Here is a 19973-nt window from a genome sequence, read left to right as displayed (position 1 = left end):
TGAAAAGTATGAGACATTACTTAGCCTAATAGGCTAACACTGGTCCTGAGGAAGACTCTAAGCTTACAGAGGCAGCCTGAAACTACAGACAGTGAATTAGGGGAATACAGGATGTCATCAAAATGAGAATCTTCAATTGGGGTTGTAATGAATACTGAATCTAATTTGTGTTATGGTTGAGAGCACTGAAATTCAGAGAAGTGAAGATCACACACCCAGAGAGTAGCAGAATTAGGACTTCCTCCCGAAATATGTTAGGCCAAGACGAGTACTATTACTAATGCATTCTCTCCCTCTCTGTTGCCTTTACAAACTTCACAATTCTTCTGAGTATGGATGCTAAGCCATGAGCTTGAGCTTCTGTTTCGACTGGATTCCATTCAGTAGTTTTAGAGGTATTTTGAGCTTTTGGTTTCTGTAATGCTGTGACTAAATGAAATAGGCCTGCATAGGAATACAAATTTGTGAAAATGGATTGAACAGAAATGAAAGAACATTGAAGCTATTTCTCCTCTGCAGGATGAATACTCTAAGTTATAAAAATAACTCAGGATACATTATTCTCAGGGATATTTCATGAAATTGACATCCACATCCACCGATGTTTTAAGAATTGTCAACCTGAAAAGTGGTTGTAAGGATTAGGTGGCCTCATAAATATAGCAGAGCAAGCAGCGCCTGAAGATTATGTACAACTCTTTTTCTCTATTATAAAGTTTGTAACAAAGCGATTAAGTAGAATGACATCATTCATCTTCTGTGACTAATACTAGGGTGACTAATAGTAAAACAAACCAAATAAAGTATCCTAAAATAAGAGGTCAATGTGATTTTCATTAAAATATGTATTCTGGTTAATAGAGAGAAAGCACAGTAGAAACAGTTTTCAATTTTATTATAGCTTCTGATTACATCTGGATTTCCTGAATATCCTCCATGGTAATAGTACAATTACTCCATTAATAGAAGCTAATGTTTTGAGAAGGCCTGGAAGACAAAGACTCTAATAACTATCCATTATTTCTAAGAAAACTTAAGAGCATGTGACATTTTTCCAGTCACGGAAATTGATATCAAAAATATTATCCACATAGCAAATTACATGTCACAGTAGGGTCCTCATACACACCAAGATAAAGGCTAACCAGTGGCCAATCAACTGGCCAGGCATGAGCATTACACTCAAGAGGAATGACAAAATGACTTATGCTCTTGAGAATTTTAATGAGAATCGTAGAGGGTTGGTAGTAGGTGTTAGAAGCAGAAAGAGAACTGAGACAAAAAAATAACTGAAGTCACAATAGAAGAAGACATGAAGCAACTGATACTATACATAAGCAGAAACAATGAATAAGAAAAAAACATATATATAAGATTGTATATATACTTATGATATTATACATGATAAAATATGCTATATACATAATATTATGACATATATGATTATATCTAAAATTATGCTACAGTAAACAAAAACCAAAATTTTTAATACCTAACAAGGTATTACGTACAACATAGGTCATAGGTCAGCTGTAGCTTTGTTCCATTCCTACATTCCAGGATTCAGGCTGAAGGGACAGCCTCCATATGGTGCATGCCGCTTCTATGGCCAAGAAAAAAGAGAGATAGCATTTATCTTTCTCTAAAGAGAGAGAGCTTCTGTTTGAAAATAACATTCATCACTTCTCACATTTCATTGGCCAGACTAAATCATACAATCAAGTCTGATATAGGGATATGGGACAGGTAACTGTAATTCTTTCACAGGGATAGACAACAAAAAATTTGGAACAATAATGCTATGGAGCACAGTTACCATAATGGCAGTGCATTAAAACAGGGAGCAACGGATATCTGCTAGACAATTCTTGTGTTCCGAAGGATTTTCCAATCTCTGAGGCTTGATTTGGTGATTGTTGAAACTCCTGGGTATCTGTCCAATTCCTCTGCATCACTCTCAGCTTTATTAGCATAAACATACTTTCAAGGTATGGGTGTGGAGAAATGAACAGAATTTCCAGCAATTCCAGAAGCCTTTCTGGTTGGGGAAGCCGGGGAGGTAAGCAGAGTCTGGAGGCACCTAAAGAAGGGTTAAGAAGCCCTAAGAAACTCTGGCCTTTCCACATAAATGAAGCAAAACTGATGTTTTAAATTTAACAAGAACACATTCAACTTAAAATAAATATTGAATTTTAACAGAAAATATCCACAAAGCATTTGGCTTTATTTATATCTGTGTTTAGCTTTTCTTATGGGGTTCACAACTCCTATTTTTACTTCTTATCACCACTATTAAGTCACCCAATAAATGGGGTGGACTTGTGAGCTAGCATTTGCATCCTGGAAAACTAGGCTCTTTAAAACCTGTTATAACTGGTTAACAAATATAGAGTTGGTATCTATGTGATGTGAAAGTAAATCTACCAGTATTCTCAGATGCACACACGTGCTTATTCACAAACCTTCATAATGTCCCCTTTAAAACAGCAGCAATAATACGCTCTATGTTATGCAGATAACAATGTGGAAAAATCAGTTTAACTGTTTTTAAGTAAAAGGAAGTAAAATCTAAATAACTATTGATTAACTCTGCCATGGAAGGACCCCAAATATGGTATGATAACTTTTTTAAGAGTCCAATTTGAAAATTATTACATCTGTTACAACAACTTAGGTAAAAGAACCCTCCACATACAACACTGATGGACTTTTTTCCTTAAAACTGGTTCTGCTGAGGAACCTTCATTTAATTATTCTCTATTCCTTAGGAAACAGGAGCTAATTGATTGTAAATATATCTTTCTGAAATCTAACAGGACATTTTTTTGTTCTATCAGTTAAAGTCCCAGTTCATTTTTGAAGATTTTGTAATCCAATTTATTACTATTGCATCGTCATCGGTAAACACTGCATCCATCTTTGGAGATGAATTCACATGACACATACAAGATTGAACAGTGACATATATACAATCAGGAAATATACAATTCACCTATATGTTCTGTTTACCTCTAATTGTTCTACTCCAAGTATATGATACATATTATCATGAGACAGTAAAATTTGTTCAAACATTTAATTGGAAACTGAAAAATTTGTTTAAGTGACTGTTAAACTGCTCCCTCATCAAGTATTTTCTATTCACCCAGCACAATGTAAAAATGCAATAGGAGAAAAAGCACAGGAAATCTTGACTTGTTAGGTCAAGAGAAGCTATTGGCTAGCACAGAGCAAGTTATGCGTTGACTTCAATCAAGTAAGGACAGCACAGAGCACGGCTTCTAAAATTTCAGTATGCACACAAATACCCTGGGGATCTTTGTAAAATACAGATATTGATTCAGTAGGTCTGGGAAGGGCTTGAGATTCTTCATTTCTAAAAAGCTTCCCTGTAATTCTAAGGCTGTGGCTCCCAAATAGCCAGGTACTAGATGATGGTAGAACCTATGTCAGAATTACTCCAGAAAGACACAGTAGAATATGGAAGGCACTCTATATCACCCTCTTTAACCAGCTTTAGGCCAAATATCATTGCATTTATAACCTGCGTATGGGAATACTTCAATGGACGTAGGCCAAAGATACCGTGGGAAAGGGTCTCAGTAAGGTCACACAGCAGGCCTCTGCACTGCTTGTCTTTATTGTAATTTCATCTTTACTTCATTTCAAGGATTCTTGTCTGAAGGTGTAACTGAATCCCACAAGAGTTCTACCCTCTGATCGCAAGGGGAGGTTTTTAATTCTTTTATAATGCACTTCCAGTCACCAAAAAGAACGTAGCTGATGGGCTCTTCAGGGAAACACGTTAAGCCTGTGATCTCTCCCCATGCTGACTGGAGGTGAAATTGGAAGCAGAGTCATAGAAAACGTCCCAGAGGGATCCTGTGAGATTAAACATGTCGAGCTGGTGCGATTAATTCTTAGGATGGTTGATCCTCTGTAACCTGTATAAAGCAAATGCTATTTTATCAGTCTAGAGAGTGGTTCAAAAAGGGTCTTTTGTCCGATGACAACCTAACTCTTTCCAAAAGACCAAGAGCATCACGAAGTCATTTTTTCTAATCACTTATGGAAAAATAGCTTACCTCTTTCCAGTAGTGATTTATAGTCTAATGGCAATTTCTGGACATTTTTCTCTCTCAGACTGAAGCTGCGTAGTAGAAGCTTTTACTGTTTGAAAAAAGAAAAAGGCTTGTGTCCATGGCACATCTAACAGACCTGCCATTAGGCTCTCTGTTATTCACCTCTCTTCCATGTCTGCTACTTATGGCCCACGTGCTAGCTTTCATGTTAATGCTCATCAAATGCATTATTAACTCTTCCTTTGATAATACGGATCATACAAAATTAAAGCTTAAAACATTTCTTTCCATTTGTCAAAAAAATGTGACTAAAATGAAATTGGTGGTAGAAATAAACCTTTCAATGCATTGCATCAAACGTGTAGGAGAAGATAAGTGTTCTCTCTTTAATGATTTACATTTATTTGCTGAAATTATAAAGTGTAGTTTTTGCTCATAATGGAAGGGCCGAGTAACTAAACAGGCAGGAGAGGAAGGTCTACCATTATTATTTTTTAAATTTATGGCACCAAAAAAAATATTGAGAAACAACAAGGCCACTTTCACCTTCAAGGGATACTACACAAAATTCTATGACTACCTATCTCATGACATTAGAAACAGAATATTTTGACCAAAAAATGTATCTTATAGCAATATCTCTATGCTTGTTGGGAAACATGCATTGAATTTCAGACATTTTACACTGCCAAGGATTTCTCTAAATTTCAATGTACTAAATTCATGACATAACTTTTGTGATACTTAACTGATACTCTTTATTTTTGTAAAAGATCATTTGTCATGGCAATTGATAAGCCAGAGCTTCAAATTAGTTACTTCAATATGAGCAGATTCGGTGTCACCAGACTGCTTATGGAATATAAACATTGGAGTTTGTTGAGTCAGGACAGATGTAATATGTTTTATTAAATAATGCATATTGCAGGATCACAGCACAAGTAACATTTTGCTTTGTGTGTGTGTGTGTGTGTGTGTGAGATACACATTGTATTAGGAAGAAAATGTTCTTCACTCTATCCTCTCTCCTCTCCTCTGTTTCACAATAATTGGCCCCACTTTGTCCCAGTCTGTGGCATCTCAGAAGCCTGACCATGGGCAATGAGCTAAGTGGACAATATCAACGCTGAGCACTATAGTAGGTCCCTTCCTGCTTTAAATGTTTCATCCATACAAACTCCCCATCTGCACAGAAATGCTCTCACTGCTTGTAAGTGCACAGGAAAGGAGTTGAAGTGAATGTTTGCTGGAATAAGAACACTGCAGGGTGCAAGCAAGGGCTCTGTTCTCCCTTGCACTCTGGTACAATTTCATACGCCAGGGCATGCCAGTCAAGGGTGGCGGAGAGAGCACGTGCCTGTAAGAAAGTACTCCAACCTACATACCTTATTATGAGTATAAATGTGCCACAGGTGATTTGTTTTAAGTAAATAATTGTGAATTGATTGCCTGTGGGCATAGTTCTCTCAGCCTTGATATAGCAGGTGAATTTAAGAAGCTTATGAACTTGAGAGTAACCTTTTACCAACTGGAAAAAACAAACAGACCTGGTGGTAAAAATGTGAAATAATCTTTTCCAATCCACGACTGGCTCCTTTTGAGCAATCAATTGTAACCTTAAACTGGGTAAAATCCAACAGTAAATTATGCATATTTTATGTAGAAGTCATAAAGCAAACTTTCAAAGGTTGGTTTTTACAGGATGCTTTTTTGCCCACCCAAAGCTAGAGGAAATGGGACAAAATGATGTCTAGCTGGATTTGTTTTTCTGAATATATGTCTTGTTTTGGGTCCAGGAGGTCATCTGCTAGGTCCCGTGATCACTGGCAGGTGTGTATCAGGTCCAAGATCAGGTAATTCAGCTGTTTCCTTCACTGAGAATAAGCCCTTCAGCTGCGATGTCAGTAAACAAAGAGCACATTTTCTCCTACCTTATTCAAGGAATGTATCACAAAATTAGCTAATGTGCTATAATCTCCCCCAAACTGACTCAATTTTCAGCCAATTTTCCAACCAAACTAAATAGTTTAAATAATGCTGCAGCATTATTTTGTCTATAAATTATAATACTATAAACAGATTGTCAATCAATAGCAAGATATTACTAGTGCAACTCAAAGAGAAATGAATGTAAACTAACACGGTGAGGAAAGTTTCAAACCAACAAATTGAGGCCACTCACCACCACCATCAGGTAAAAGCTGAACTTGCTAGGCCTCTTTAGCCTTTTCTTTCTTTCTTTTTAATGTGTGTCACCTTTGTTTTGAAACTGTGGCAAAGAACAAAATGAAACTAACTGTACTGGAGCAGTATTTTATCTATAAGTGAAGGATTTCTTTACCAGAAATAGGAATGACAAATTGTTTTACCGTGTTTATCATTGCTGAAATCTGTCTTATTTCTGCTTCAAAAAATTTCTGAAATACCACTTGAATATAAAATTATCCTAATGTACTTAACAGAGTATATTCTCAGAAACTAAGCTAATCCTCATTGGTTTTAAGAATTTTAAGTACAGTTGTGTTTAGCTGCAGGTTGCTATATTAAATTACTTTTAATGGTGCTAGAGATCTTTCTGAATAACTGATGATAAACTAATTCTAAAAGAGGAAAGCTTTAGAAGGGGGAGACATTTTAAGGAAACTGCTAGCAAAATTCCCTAATCTTAAAAAAAAGGTAGAAACACTAAATTATTACCTAATGTTTTAATGTTAAGATTTTTTTAAATAAAAATTTTGGTATTTTTTTGAATTTTAGGTGAGATTTAATTTAAAAGTTTATTAACCTAGATCTTAAGAAAGAGAAATAAAAGTCCTTTCTGATGGATAATTTTTAATTTCAAGCTTGGAGCTGTCCATCTTTGCTTCTTGGCTTCCAGACTGAAATGGAACTCAATTCTTTGATATTGACTGCTAAAACTGACACCTCACAGTAAAAAGGACAATTCTTCCACCTTCTGAAAATTCAAAGTAATGTGCTAAGAAATATCACAATATATACAGCATTAATAGGATCCACTTCCTTGTAAGAGAAAATCTATATACACTGTGGGATATTATATCCCTGTGACTGCCAAATTTCTAGAGTATTCTCTCATCCATTTCTATTTTGCTTGCATTTTAGGGATTATGAAGATGCATGAAATATTGTTGGGATAAAATATAAGGAAATGCTCTCTGTCTTTCATTTCATCTGCCAGGTTAGTTTATTAGTCCTTAAATCCAAAGAGTTGAATATTCCTTTGATACATAACATGTAAGATGGGAAGGCTGTTTTCTTGTGTGAAAAAGAACAAAGAAAAGTAACAATAACATTGTCCAACTTTGGAAGAGTATTTTCTAAACCAGAATAGGTTTTAGTTTTATAATTTTGATTCCAGAAGTGAGAAAACAGAGAGAGAAAGAGCAATAGAGAGTAGTATAATTTGGCCATGTTATTGGGAGACTATCAGTTGAGAAACACTCTACTATACAATTAAAGGGTTAAGAAGCTAAGGTTTAGATTGTGGAGTACTGTGCTCAGTTTCTGAAAGATGTCCTGAATGTGGGCTGCAGAGAGAAAGTGCAAGAATGATTTTATCTCAAAGAACAATATTAAAATGCATAAATTTAAAAATGTATAGAACCTGTATTAAAAAAATCTATTAAATATTATCTCAGAACACCAAAGTTGAATTAAATAGGTGGAGAGACCTGCTGTGTTTCTGCTAGGAAGCATGTATATTGTAACGATGCCAATTGTTCCCAAAGATTATACAACTTTTCTGGAGAACTATTTGACAATATAAATCAAATGCATTAAGAACATGTTTATTTTCTTCTAGAAATTTCTCTTAAAGACAGAGTGTGATACAAATAAGCATTTCTATGATACAGGAAAATCACTTTCATGACCAATAGTAGCTAACTGATTATATAAACAAGGGTCTACAAAACTTTAATATGTAGCCTTCAAAAATCATGCCCAGAAAAATATTTAAAGCTGTTGTAAAACTTTTCAGCATGAATTTTAAGTGATAAAAGTAGGTTATATACATTATAAAGTATAATCCCAATATAAATAATTAAAATACTCAATAAAATAATTACATATAGACATATACATAGAAAAAGACTGAAAAGACATGGATCAAAACTTTACGGTGGTTACCATCAGATAGCAGAATTAGGAACAATTTCTATTTTATAAAAAATTTCCCACAGCTTCCAAATATTCTTTCAATGGTTTAGTTTATAAATTATGAAATATTTTGAACACAGAAATGTACAGAAAACAATACAAATGGCAAACCACTCAAATTTAACCTATATTAAGTTTCTGAGTTATGGAGTTAGAAATGGTAAGCTGTATATATGAGGAGGTAATAAGTACATATGACGAGCCAGAGCAGAAGTGTTACCCTGAGAAGATGATACACATTTGGTAGGTATAAGGCTTGGCCTTGGCCAACTGATAGGAGGGGTGGGAATCCAGGTTGAAGTTAAAATGGACCCTCAAAGCAATAAGGAGCCATTGAAGGTGACTGATGAAAGAAGGGAAGTGAGGAAAACAAGGACTGTGAAAGATTTTTCTGGTATATATCCTCATCTAGGAAAAGAAACAGAAATCTAGTCTCATGATATATTTTCTTTTTACATTTTGTTAACTTCAAGATTAGGTCATCTCCTCTTGGTTTTAAGATACATTTGAAGCTATCGCACTTCTAGGAATTTTCCTTCCTTGGCTTTCCTGCCGGATCCTCTCTTCCACTCTAATCCTATTTTCCACAGTTTTATTCTTGCCAGGTTGATTTTCTTGCCATATATTTTCTGCCTCAGAAAGGTATTCTCATCATATCAATTTTCATATCAATGTGAAGTGGCCTCACTCTTCAACCCCAAACTCAAATATCTATGACCTCTTTGGATGAAATCACTTCCACCTTTACGCTAAACCCAAAACATCCATCATTTTCACCACACACTAGATTCCCTTTCCTGACACCTATTTCTAGGGCTTTGTACTCATTTCTCAAGGCTCAGTTTGGGGGAGGATCTTCTTCTAAACTCTCTCACCTGGCTGTTGACAGGCCTCAAAAGATCCACTGACAAGCTCACGCACATGGTTGTTGGCAGCTGTATTAGTTTGCTAGGGCTGCCGTAACGAGGTACCACAGACTGGGTAGCTTAAACAAAAGATTTTATTTTCTCACAAATCTGGAGGCTAAAAGTTGGAGATCGAGGTGTTGGCAGGGTTCTTTCCTTCTGAGGGCTGTCAAAGAAGGTTCTGTTCCAGGCCACTCTCCTTGGCTTATAGATGGCTGTCTTCTCCCTGAGCCTACATATCACCTTTCTTCTGTGCCCATCTGTGTCCAAATTTCCTCTTCTTATAAGGACTCGGTTCATATTGGATTAGAGTCATGCTGATGACTCATTTAAATTTAATTACCTCTGAAAAGACCTTGTCTCCAAATATGGTCACATTCTGAGGTACTGGGGGTTAGGACTTCAATATCTGAATTTGAGGGGGGACATAATTCAGCCCATAACAGCAGGCCTCCGGTTCTCACTGGCTGTTGACCGCAGACATCAGTTCCTGTCGTGCGGGCCTGTCCATAGGGTGGCTCACAACTTGGAAGCTGGCTTTCCTCAGAGCGAGATAAAAGTTGAGACAGAATAAGCAAAATAGAAGCCAGAGTCTTTTTGTAACCTAATTTTCAAAGTGACACCTATCACTTTTGCAGTATTCTGTTCATAAGAAGCGGTGTTTAACCGCTACTGTTTGTATTCTATGTAGAATTTGGAGTAATTGTCATGTCTTTGTCTTAAGTTTGATTTCTATTGACTACTTCTGGGACAACAGAGAATGTCGCATATGAAATCCTGTTACACTTAGATATTAGTTTTTTTTTAAATTTGAAGACAGTTTTTTCCAGGAAAAAAGTGCCCCATCTTTAGTATTCTTTCTGAGGTTTGTGAAAATGAGGAATATTTGGCTTCATATGTTAGCTAAACTGAAGCCTCCTTTTCAAATGGCAGACAGTTTTCCCAGTCACAGAGAGGGAATCCACGCTCTGGGGAGTAACCGCCTACCTAATCTGCCTGGCATGCACGCCAGAGCTTCATCACCAGTGTGTGTTGTACATTTCAACCAGAAAGAAAACTAATCGATTCTCTACAGATGTGTTCATTCTAATTCTGTGACATCAAGAAGTCTGTAAGTGCATTTTCTTGTAACAATACTAGATGGCAGGGTGAGGATGAGGAAAATGAGGCCATAGAAAGTCATGCCACACTCCTGAACCTGCTCAGTGACAAAGCTAATGTGACAACTTGATAGTTTCTGACATTACGATTGTTTTCAATCCAATATGCTGCACTCTATCATGGCAGAATGTAATATAATGGCTATTGGATGATTCTAATATCTTATGCAACAAGACAGCAATTTGCTTGAAGCAAATAAACAAAACTCCTCAGTCCCTTTGCACATGATGTTTGCTCTGACAGGAATGCTCAAATCCCTGCCACTTCACTGAGCTAACACCTAATTGTCTCTCAGGTCCCAGTTTATATGATTGTCCTTTAGAAACATTCATCTGGCTGTTTCATATGTTCACCAACAAATTATCATAGGTTTTATCATACTGTATTATAATCTCATGGTTATCCATCTTCCCCATTGAACTGTGAGCTCTGGGGAGGCAGAAATCATGTATCTCTCAGCCATCCCTGTATCCGTGGCACCTAGTTCAGTGCTTTGCACATGACAGAGCCTCAAACTACTGCCACAAAGATGTAGGCAACATTTTCGCTGCTCTCGAGTTTAAATGGAAAGTAGGCTATCATTTTGGGCATATCATTAAAAAAGAAAAAGTCTCCAAAAGGAACTTTAATTGTGTGTCCCATAGTCCTTCAGTCCCACACTAAAGTATTTCTCTTGTCAATACCTATAGGGTATTATCTAGTCGTTAGTGTTAGGGCTTGACTCTGAAAGCATCAAGAAGATATTGTACATAGAGTGAGCAAGAGCTTCTTTTATATGAGAGTCTGTTAGCAAAAGCAAAGATTTGTACTAAATCCTAAGGACCAGAAATATGATTAAAATTGGGAACACAGAACCAAAAGTTTGAAGTTGGGTAAGATTCGTAGCAATAAGAGGTTAAGCATAAGCAAGGACTGCCCAGTGTGATTATAGTGGACAGCATTGAGGGATCAGAAGCCCACATCGATAGTTTAAATGACTTTGGTGGTTTGGGAAGCAGGTGAAAGTGAGGTTTAAGAAGAATTAGATTAAGGTCAAATGTGTAGAAAGATAGCTTCAGACGTATAAAGCGTAAAAGTCTGTCCAAAAGAAGATTATGTTGGTAAGGATGGCGTGATATGAGATATAAGCTGTGTGGAACGATTATGTAACGGATCATTGGGATGGAAGAGAAAAAATGCCAGATACTTTGTAAAACTATATGTCAGACTGCGATAGGAGGGCAGTTCACCAGAGCTATCATAGACTCTGACGGTGTCTTGCTGAATCATGCATGGTGTCAGAAGAATAGGGAATTTTCTTGAAAAATGAATACATTCCTTTCACCACACGTGTTAAACTAGATGTAAACGAAGCTGAACAGTGAACAAACAGTAAACAGTTCTTGATTTATTCAGAGACTACAGGGCTGACAAAAGGCAAGAAAAGCTGAAAATCTTCTTGTTTTGCTATGTATAGATATTACATTTACATCGGAGAAAAATCAGAATCAGTTTAGCTATCATAATCCAGATGTTTTATGAAAACTGCAGTCCCTAGTAAAACTATCACTCATGAGAAATTATACCTTTTCTTTCTGTTGTGAGTCTGGAAATATATGGATCAGCCTTGCCTTCCTGATTATTTTTATTACATAAAAACAGAAGATAGCAATGCCTTTGGGACTAACATTGAAATCCATGCTCGTAATAATATACTGAAATAATAAATGTAGTTAAAAGATAGCTTACTTGAATTGCGTTGTACATTCCATTTTACTGAAGTTTTAAAATCCAGGTATTAAAAATATGGTATGTGCCCTTCAAGAATTAATCCACAACAGTGCCTTTTAAAAAAGAGACACCTGAGAATTGGAATTGGTGTCTTTGTAGTAACAGTGTCAAATCCATAACTTAAAAATTGTGTTAGTGCCATTAGCTCCGTTTTCAATAGACAGGCAACACACTTCTAACACTTTAACTACTAATTTGCTCTCTTCATGGGCTCAGAACAGAAATCAAGATTTCAATGAACAACATAGATGAACTTGCATTCTTCAGCTCTATGCATAGAATTCTTTACAGAGAAAACAGGGGGAAAAATTTCATTATCCTATCTATGTGCCTATCTCTGAAGTCAATTCATTTATTGAGTATTTACTGTGCACTAGGCACTGGGTTAAGAACTCACAAACATTATTTGGCCTTTGTAAAACCATAATAAGTCATCCCAAATTTCAGCTGAGGAAGCTGAGTTCAGAGAAATTAAGTAGTGGATCCAAGACCACACAGTTAGTCAGTTTTAGAGCTGAGATTTGAATCTAGAGCTGCCTCAAATACTTGCTTTTGTAATACTGTTCTTTTTTTTTTTTTTTGTGAGGAGATCAGCCCTGTGCTAACATCTGCCAATCCTCCTCTTTTTTTGCCGAGGAAGACTGGCCCTGGGCTAACATCCGTGCCCATCTTCCTTCACTTTATATGGGATGCTGCCACAGCATGGCTTGCCAAGCAGTGTGTCAGGGTGCACCCGGGATCCGAACTGGTGAACCCCAGGCTGCCACAGCAGAGCGCGCACACTTAACTGCTTGCGCCGCCGGGCTGGACCGATACTGTTCTTTTCTATGTTCTCACTTTGCTATATGAATTAACATCTGGCTTTCAGAGTTCAGAAAAAATGAATAAAAATTAATTAAAAGTTTAGAAATAGAGTTCATAATAGAGATTGAGAAGAGTTGGAATTATTCAGCAAAGAGAATAGGACTAAAAAGTCTTTTAATAGGATTATTTTTGTATCAAGTTTTTTCTATTATTAGTTTTCAAATACTCGGAAGCAGAGTTCAGTAGCTTAGATAAGAGACCATTATAGTAAACATTTCTACTATTTCCGGTATCCTGTTCTCTTCTTCTTATAGTTGGAGAATTGCCTTCTTATGCCTCTTAAAGTTAGGCCTGCCACGTGACTGCATTGGCCAATGAAAAGTGAATGGGAGAGAAATGTGTCAGTTCTGTGTATGTGCACAAGGAATTGTCCTTGTTGAATTCTCCAGCCCACTCTTCCCTGCCATAACTATCAAGGGAGCTCATTTGATATGCTTTGTTGCATTAAGCCACTGACATTTTTGCATTTTGTTACCATAGCAAAGCCTACCTTATCCTGACAGATACAGACCCTGTTACCCCTAAATGAACTAGATATTCTTATATGACCCCATTTCAAAGAAAATAGGAATTCCCTCTAATACACACATATATTTTCAACATATAAATCACATCTGCAATTCTACCATAACAGATGAAAGTGAGTTAATGAATTTTTGTTTTTAAAATGCAAACTCTTTTGGAAGGATGATATATAAAAATTTATCAATTACCAACTTTTTAGTGTACATCAGATAGTTCCAGGTAACAGTAATTTCATGTAAATGTTAGGCATGCATTTGGTATAAGTGCCTGGGCAACTCCAGGTAAGAATGAAGACACGGGGAATCTATCAAATGGCTTATATTAAAATAATCTAGAAGAATGTTGAAAAGGAGAGGGTTGAAAACCATAAAAAGTTAGTTTCAGTGCCATCCTAAGTGAAGGCAGGCCCACAAATGAGATTATACTAAAGATTCTCCTGTTTAAAAACTTATAATTTAAAGTGCATGAGAAAAATGAGGTAGACATTGGTTATTTTTCATTTTGGAAATAACATCTCATGTGGTTTTGTTTAATACAGAAAAGTATAAAATGAAAATGAATGTCCATTAATCCCCCAGCCCAGACAGCTCCTTTGGATAGGAAAAAGAAATATGTATATATGTTAATAGTGTTTAAATAGTTTAAAAAACACAACATTAAAGCTTGACCCCCTTCATGCCAGCCCTCTTTTTTTCACCAAAATTAACTGCTGTTACTAATTTTTATATATCTTTCCAAAAACTTGTCATATAACAGCATCCAACTTCATCAGCATTTCCTTCTCCATCTCTAACTTCATTTAGATTTCTATTTCTTCAGTCCTAGATATACATACAGATATATTCTTTGTAGTATTATCCAAAAGGTATCATATCACACAAATATCATATCTTGATTATTTTTCTCTTGATAATAACTATGGAAAGCTTTTCATATCAACATATATCTCATCTCTCTACTAGTCACAAAATATTTTATTCAACCAGTCCCCTACTGGAGGACACTGAAATTGTTTCCAGTTTTGCTGTATAAACAATATTATAATAGATATTCTTCCTCACATTCTTTGTCATTAATTTGCAAATGCACGTTTGAGGTAAATTCCTAGACATGGAGTTGCTGAATCTAGGAATTTGTGCATTTTTAATAATTTGGATATATGTTACCAAAAATGTTGCATTAATTTATACTTCCATCAACAGTATATGTGTATTTCTGTTTCCCCATCCCTTACTAAACCTGAACTGGGTCTCATTAACTTTTTTTTTTCAGCTTTATTGAGGTATAACGGACAAAAAAAAAAATCGTAAGTTATTTTAAGTATACAACTTCACCAACTTTAAAATTTTGCAAATCTGATACATAATTAACATCTTTCATTGGATTGCTTTTCTTAAATTATGAATTAGATCACGTATTTTTTCATATGTTTTTAATTAAAAATTTTTTTTTTCTTGTGAAGAAGATTGGCCCTGAGCTAACATCTGTGCCAACCCTCCTCTTTTTGCTGAGGAAGATTGTCCCTGATCTAACATCTATGCTTATCTTCCTCTACTTTATGCATGGGATGCTACCACAGCATGGCTTGATGAGCGATGTGTGGGTCCATGCCTGGGATCCGGATTTGCGAACCCCGGGCCACCAAAGTGGAGCACATGAACTTAACCACTATACTGGCCCCACATTTCAATTTTTTTATAAACAATTTGTTCAGAATTCTTTAATAATTTATTTAAAGTAATTAATGAGAGTGGCAATGTTTATTTAACTTATCAAAAACATAAGTGAATTTGTATCTAAATCAGTTTTGTGCTGTACTATATTTTTATGTATATCCTGTTGATTTATGAGAACACAGGAGGGAGAAGAGGGAAATGGAGAAATTGAATGTGCAGGAGATAAGGTAAAGATGATACATAAGAATGCAAGAGAAATAAAAACAACTAAAGAAGAAAAGAAAGTAGTGATAAAGGAGGAGATAGAAAACCATGACAACAATACTGTATTGCTGCATTTTCACACAGCCTTATAGAGTTGGAAACAAAATTAGGAGATTTAGTACAAAGGAGAACATTTCTGACTTCTTTATTGTGAATTCAAAATGTTTGCCAAATTTTAAAAATGTCTATTGTCTTCTCTTTGCTTAGACTAGGACTAACAGTGAATCTAACATATTGCCTCGAAGCTTCTGAAAATTACTGTAAAGGTTTTTGTTTTATCCTTCTGATATTAAGATTGTTCTTAGGGCAGTTTCTTTGTCCTGGTTTTAGATGTAACTCAAAATAATGGTTCCATGTTAGACATACACCAAGGACCTTAGCTTGTCACTGTATAAACAAGTGATATAAGGTATTGTGGTCTTAGTTCATTAATTCAGAGAAGAAAATGTAACTTTATTCTTCGGTAATATTACCTAATTTTTAGTATGAGCTGGATTGAGGACTATTAATCGAGCCATTTTATAATCAGTACCTTTGACCATCTACTCAAGGCATATCTAAATTTCTGGGAGTTCAGATCTAGAAATGGGCTAGGTAGTACAAAACTTGGGTGGGCATAACTGGTCTATCTCAGTATCGGTTCTCATTGGTATCCAGTGAAACTCAGTCCACAAAGGACATGCTGAATGGTCCCTAGTTTGGATCTTAAGCCATTGTGGGCTCTATTCCTTTTCTGTCCTATGCTTCCATCCTTCTCAAGTATAGGGAAATAGGGCAGGACTGCCTAAGGCCATGTACTAGTTTGGTGCTACCCTGAAGTATACAAGAATAGATCTACTGATCCTGAGCATTGCCAGGGTATGGAAGAATTCTGAAAGGCTGTTTCAAACCCCTTTGGCCTAGAAGTATCATACAATAATTTCTGGGCTCATGCCTTAGCATATAAACTTGGTAAATAAATTGAGCCACTAAGTTTAGCATTTAAGCTCTGTTCTCCACCCTCACTACCCCTCATTCCACTTCCCCTTACAGTCAAGAAAACTACCTGGTATAGCGTAGGAATAGATGTAGAGTTTGGGGCAGGGAAACTTTGCCAAGATTCATCATGATATCTCAAATCTATTGCTCATAGCTTGAATGCCTTTTATTGGTCTATAGCCAAGGTTGTGAAACTCAACACCCAAGAATGGACTTCCTCTCTTGTTTCCTCTTTTTTCTATGGTGCTATCCCTTCCCTGAAGCATGGTACAGAATGCTTAGCTGATTGCATGTGAAAATGGTCATGAGTAAAAAGAAAGTATGAGAGAAAACTCAGGGAGCATTAGTCACAATATTGTCCTGTCCAACACCACTGTCAACATTCTGGGGGTATTTCCTAACCAAGTAGTAGTAGGAAAAAAATGCTCAAGTGATTTTCCAAGTTGTAAAATTTCTAAACCAATTGCTATTGCCATTAGAAGTTTTTCAGCCACACCCTTCATAGTTGCTTAATTATGTATCTTGATCTCATCTTTTATTATCCTCAAACTTATTAGAGGATTACATTAGATCCCTCTAGAAAATGTACCAGTTTATGATTCCAGCAATGACTTCTTTGAAACGGACAACATTTAAGTCCTCTCCACTCCCTTGCTCCTGCCACCACTTCTCATACAAACAAGTAACACAGAAACACTGGAAAGTGTCTGTGCACTGAACAAACATAATATGGGTGATCTCTTATTCTTTCCTTTCATTTGAGGGTATTTCCTTCCCCAGCATCTATAATTCCTTGCAGGGTTTTATTTCCATTTGAAATGATCTTGATTGTCAACAAACCTTATAAGCAAGCCACTAACATTCAGATTTACTTATTACAAACATCTCTTTTCAATAGCATTGCAGTTATTACAAAATGCAATCAGCCACATAAAAAAAAAAAAGGAAGAAAAGAAAAAGGAAAAGAAAAGAAGAAAAACTTCCACAAGTAAATTTAGTTCACCCAGAATGGGCCTTAAAAGAAGACAAGAAATGATGAAACCACTTTTCACCGTGGGTATTCCATTTTCACTGAGGACAAACTTGATTCAGACATGTTGACAGGCTAAAAGCAGCCTTGGCCAGGGCAGAGGAGAAACTTAGTGCCTTAGTAATCAAAGTGGAGAACTTCTGAAATAAAGAGTCTAAGAAATGTTTCATCTAGGGAAGGCACAAAGCCTGGCTGCACTAAGGTTGAAGCAATTACCGAAATGTCAGGGCTGCATAGTGAAGAGAAGCTACAGAGATTCTTTGCAGGGTGACAGGCTTTTTTTTTTTTTTTAACATTCACTTTACAAATGTTTTCAGTAAATGTGTGTTTTAGAGGTAGTTAGTTCAGAAATCTTTGGGATAGATAGCATCAGGAATGAAAGACATGAGCAATTGGGAAATTGAAAGAAGCTTCTTTTGGATGTTAATGCTTTGCTGGAACTGACATTTTGGAGCTACAAAAGTCATTTAATGGCTGCAGTGCAGCACCGAAAGATGTTTTGTCCTTGGAGAAAGTTAACAGGGTGCCATGGGGAGGATGAAAGGGGGAGACCTAAGGCGTTGGTGCTCTTCGACCTGATTTATTGAACACGTTTCAAGGGAAATTTTTAGAGCCTCTCAAAACTGAGTTAGAGGAGGAATACCAGTCTTGTACCATGTTTCCAGAAAATGTATACAAGCAAAACACAAACAACTCTCCCCCTTTTTGCACGTTGATTATTGAAAATTTCTAGATACAACCTTCCAAAGTATTTTATTCTCAACCACTTTCCCAGATTAAAATGCACTTTAAAGGAAATAGTAGATTTCATTATTTGTTCTTTGCTTGATTTCCACACAAATATTCATGCCTATGTCAAAACTCTGTGTTAAATAAAGGAGTGCTTGAACAGGGGGAATAGATTTTCCTTATTTTAGTAATAGCATTTGTACTAAAATTTTTCTTCTCTTGTTTCCTCTTCATTTCCTTATATTTTCAATTAGGAGGTCACCACCTCATTTGAAGAGTGATTTCATAATTTATTATGAAAAAATTTTCTAATGAATAATCTTAGGGTTTTACTAAAGGTACAATCAGACAGTGGATTAAAAAAGGAAAAAGAAAAGCTCAAACAAATCTTAGAGGAGTGTATTTAGTATGGACAATTTCTGGTAATTGTATGGATTTAGTCATTCAATATTATTCAGTGCATTGTGTTGTGTTTTAGGAAGGCTATAGAAAGATGATATAATTCTTGGTCCTTGAAAGATAAGTGTACAGCTTTAAATATTTTTAAGGCAGCATAAAATTAAATATAAGTAGTATGACATAAGCTGAGTACATGACAAAGAAAAAAGATGTTAGACTTAGTGTCCTTAGTCTTACTTGGAAATTATATATTTTGGCTCAGGGTAGGTTCATGTTTGGGAAAAGAATGAAGAAAGTTTACAGGAAAAAGGTAAGTCATTGCTAGTAAGTGAATAGTTTGTGTGATAGTATGAGTGCTTTCCATTTAATAACTTGGAATTTTGCCCTTAATAGAAATCTGAAAAGGGAGTAGAATATATCAACATATGAATGAGGCAGAGTGGGGTTACTATCCAACCTCCTTATCAATTCTGACAGTATATTGAAAAACTAAATTTCAAAATTGCCATAGTAAATAAGCCAATACTTATTTAATAATATTATGTTCTGTGTCTATATTTGACTTGATTTTGTTTCCATCAATGTATTGTGTCCAAATTATTTTCCTAAATAAGTTATAAAAAGTGGCAGTGTGATCTGTTTTTATTACTCTGCATGACAATATCTTAACATTACATTAGGTGTTCTAAAGATCACAGAAACTTCTTCCTCTGCTGCCTCTACCTCTCCCCATCCTCCTCTATTAACTTATTAAAAAAAATTTGCGATACTTCTTATCTGACCCATTAAGCCATTATTCCTCTTTGTAAAAATGCTTTGGATTAATTAATTATACTTCTGTTACAATGGCACATGATGCAGATGTTTTCTACTTTCAGAAAATATGCTTGAACACTTTGAAGAATTTGATCAGAAGTACAGTACCAGAAATTATTTTTGTTCTTTGGTGAATTTTAACATGGATAAGTTTATAAAAAAAAAAGAAAGGGAAATTTCCTGTCATAGGGATAACAGAAGAGTGTAAGTATGGATATTATACCTTTATAAATGGTTTGCTGAATCAAGTAAACACTACATTCACCAGAAAAACACTTAAAGCTCCTTTTATTTAAGACCTAATCAAATTGATATCTTATCTTCTATTTTTCTATTAAATAATATTTTTTCTGATTATGAAATTAATTTATACATATCAGAGAAAATTGGAAAAAAGAGAAAGAGGGGAAAAAAAACACATTACCTATAAACCAACCATCCAGTGATAGTTCACTAAACAAGTTTTGTCATATTATATTTCAGAATTTTTTCTTGATTTTTCTTAAGATAACATTTTTTATGATTTATTTATACATATTTATGATTTGTTAGGTTTATTATGATTACTTTCCCCATCATTAAAAATTCTTTATAT

At 35.6% G+C, this 19973-nt stretch overlaps 1 protein-coding gene across 2 annotated transcripts in view; it reads right to left on the bottom strand.

The window, feature by feature from the left end:
- Window positions 1-19973, bottom strand: part of GALNT13 (polypeptide N-acetylgalactosaminyltransferase 13) — a 666195-nt gene that overhangs the window by 531157 nt on the left and 115065 nt on the right. For both annotated transcript variants that reach the window (XM_058548993.1, XM_058548992.1), the window contains one exon: window positions 1512-1603. The gene's annotated coding sequence lies outside the window, so the exon portion shown is untranslated. The remainder of the gene's footprint in view (window positions 1-1511; window positions 1604-19973) is intronic.

Source organism: Diceros bicornis, chromosome 10 (genome assembly GCF_020826845.1).
Source record: "Diceros bicornis minor isolate mBicDic1 chromosome 10, mDicBic1.mat.cur, whole genome shotgun sequence".
Taxonomy (NCBI): Eukaryota; Metazoa; Chordata; class Mammalia; order Perissodactyla; family Rhinocerotidae; genus Diceros; species Diceros bicornis.
Note: the sequence above shows the minus strand (reverse complement) of the source record. Positions and strands in the feature narration are given on the sequence as shown.